The sequence below is a fragment of the Pygoscelis adeliae genome, unplaced genomic scaffold (genome assembly GCF_000699105.1).
Source record: "Pygoscelis adeliae isolate BGI_AS28 unplaced genomic scaffold, ASM69910v1 Scaffold226, whole genome shotgun sequence".
Taxonomy (NCBI): Eukaryota; Metazoa; Chordata; class Aves; order Sphenisciformes; family Spheniscidae; genus Pygoscelis; species Pygoscelis adeliae.
Window position 1 is genome coordinate 3799973 of NW_008824983.1, and position 2745 is coordinate 3802717.

The following is a 2745-nucleotide window of genomic DNA, read 5'->3' on the forward strand; positions in this document are numbered from 1 at the left end:
TGGGTGTTTTTGTAAAAGATGTTTATTATACTGGGAAGATTTAGTCACTTTAACTATAAATAATTAGAATTTTGAAGGATCTACAGTGCCATAAAATGTAGATATGTAACATAATGTTTACAATACTGTTGGCTACAAGTCAAACAGTGTTAGTAAAGTTAGTTAATCTGTTTATTTTATCCAGCTAGTTATTCTAACTGTGGTCTGGCTTGAACCCAAGGCATAGGCTCATATTGGTACAACTGAAAATACATAAATCTTCATACTTTTCTGAGAAAATGATAAAAGGAAAGGTTCTTGATGCTAAAGGCTGCTGTTCCTATACATATCTGGCTTCATATTAATATGTATGTATTGGAGCCACTTATACAATGAGCATGTTTTTGTGAACTGACACCACACCTTGATACCGATCGAGTCTAAAGACTTTCTTTCCTGATGTGACTAATAGAACTTCCAGCTGTGCTTCCTTCTTTTCTTAAAAATGGAAAAGAAAAAAAAGGGCAGGCTAGGGGAGAGGGAGGGCAGAATTATTTGTTGTCCAAATATCCATGGAAGTAGGGCAGGAAGCAAATATATTAATTCTGTAACGATATTCCTAAAATTGTCAAGCTCTTGGGTTTTGAGCATTATCTGATCACTTTAGACTAATGAATGAAAAATACATTTCAAAGAAGTAGAGGTCTTCTAACAGTGTAAGGAAAACCTATTAAGACATCCCATGTTGTAGTCTACCCGGGAGTGGGTAGTTCTGATGAATACGCTCTAAACATACACGGCTGCAACATTCTCGGGGAAAAATGTTATGTAGGAGAGAATCGTCTCAAATTATAATGAGAGAAGTTGTTTTAATGCTGACATTTATAACTGACCTTACTGTTTTAAATCAAAGGGCACTGATTCCAATGATGGCTTTGAACAGCAACACTTTCAAAACTCTGTTGAAGCTGAGAAGATTTATTTTTGTTGTGAGAATCTATAACACTTGCGCAAAAAGCGTATGGCCTCTTTAACCACTTGCTGTAGAGCTGCAATGACTTTTCTGAGGGGAGTGAAATGTCCTTGAATACCTGACAGATTTGACAGGTACAGAAATACATAGCTATTTAACCCACACTTCTTTCTGAGGAGGTCTCTTCTGATTTCGGAGGATTCTAGAAATTTCTAAATTATGTCCGGTATCTTTTGTCAGTGTTTGAGGCTTACAGCGCTGTATATAGGTGTGTAATATATTGCCTTTTCTATTTGTATAATTCTACTTCTAAGACTAGATGTGTACATTTCTTAATATTTACCAAAGTCTGGAATAGCTGCATCAGTCTATAGATGTCTGTCTTCACCTGAGAGCCTGAGTTTAAATGAATGTGCCGCACTTTCTCATATTCTTCAGTTCCTTGTGTGACACCATTCTGTTTTAGTAAAGCAGTATTTCACCTTTTTTACAGTGAAGTGTTCTCTTAATTGTACATGAAAACTTACATTCCTAATGTATAAACTACAAGGTTGTCTTGTTTAGTGTTTAATGATTTGGGCAGTAAAATAAACTGTTTTTTCTGAAGTTGTATGCTTTTGTACTTTGTACAGCAGAAAATTTTGCCACTTCTTTACAGGCTTTTTTGAACTACACATTAGATAGCAGTATATTTGTTCAGTTTTCACTATACACATCTAGGAGTCACAGTAATGTTGACCACATTACTTAAAATATGCTGAATACCCATTTTACAGAGCGTAAGCTCTGCAGATGCAGCCTTGTCAGGTAGTACACCATGCCTAAACCACTTGGCTGAGAAACACTGACTGACAGGTGGAAGGTGAGCTCAAGCAGATGAGTTGTAAACTGGCTGATGGCAGAAGTAGGTGACTGTTCTGTCAGTAATGTAGCACTGCTTGGGCAACATGGCAGTTTTGATGGTTTTAACATGACAGTGGTTTCCTACACAGCCATTATCTGCAATGTGTCTTTATTATTAGATCTTCTATCCAGCAGTCTTCACTGTGACCTGCTGGCCATCTGGGGGCTGTTGGCTGTCTTTTTGCTCCAGTTCCCATCAGCTTTGTGGCCCTTTCCCAAACTCTCTCCAGTATGTTCATGTGTCTGTTGTGCTGGGGAGCCAAGTGCTCTAAATGTGTCTCACCAGGGCCAAGCACAGGGAAGGATCGCCTCCCTTGACCTGCTGGCCATCTGGGGGCTGTTGGCTGTCTTTTCTGCAAGGGTGCCTGTGGCCGGCTCACGTTCCCCTTGTTCACGAAGCCCCCCAGGACTTTTCCTGCAAAGCTGCTTTCCAGGTGTCTGGCCCCAGTGTCTGCTGGTGCCTGGGGTGGTTTGTCCCCAGGGGCAGGACTTGACGTTGCCCTTAAGGTTCCTGAGATTGATGTGTTGGGTCATGTCTCCTGCCTGTCGATGTCCCTGTGAATGGCAGCGCACCCCTCTGAGGTATCGACGACTTCTCCCGGTTTTGTGTTACCTGCAAACATGCTGAGGGTGAGCATGTTTACATTCCTTCAACACCCTAATTAATGAAGGTGTTAAGCCGTCCTGGCCTGGGTATTGACCCCTGGGGTACACCAGTCAGGCCAGGTCTCCAGCTGGGCTTTGTGCCACTGGTCACAGCCCTTTGAGCCTGGCAATTGAGGCAATTTTCTGCTCTGAGGCCTGGGTTTCCTGAGAGCTGCTCTTGCTGGTAACAACAGAAGCAAAGGCGGCAGCGAGTACCTTGGCCTTTTCCATATCTCCGGTCAGCA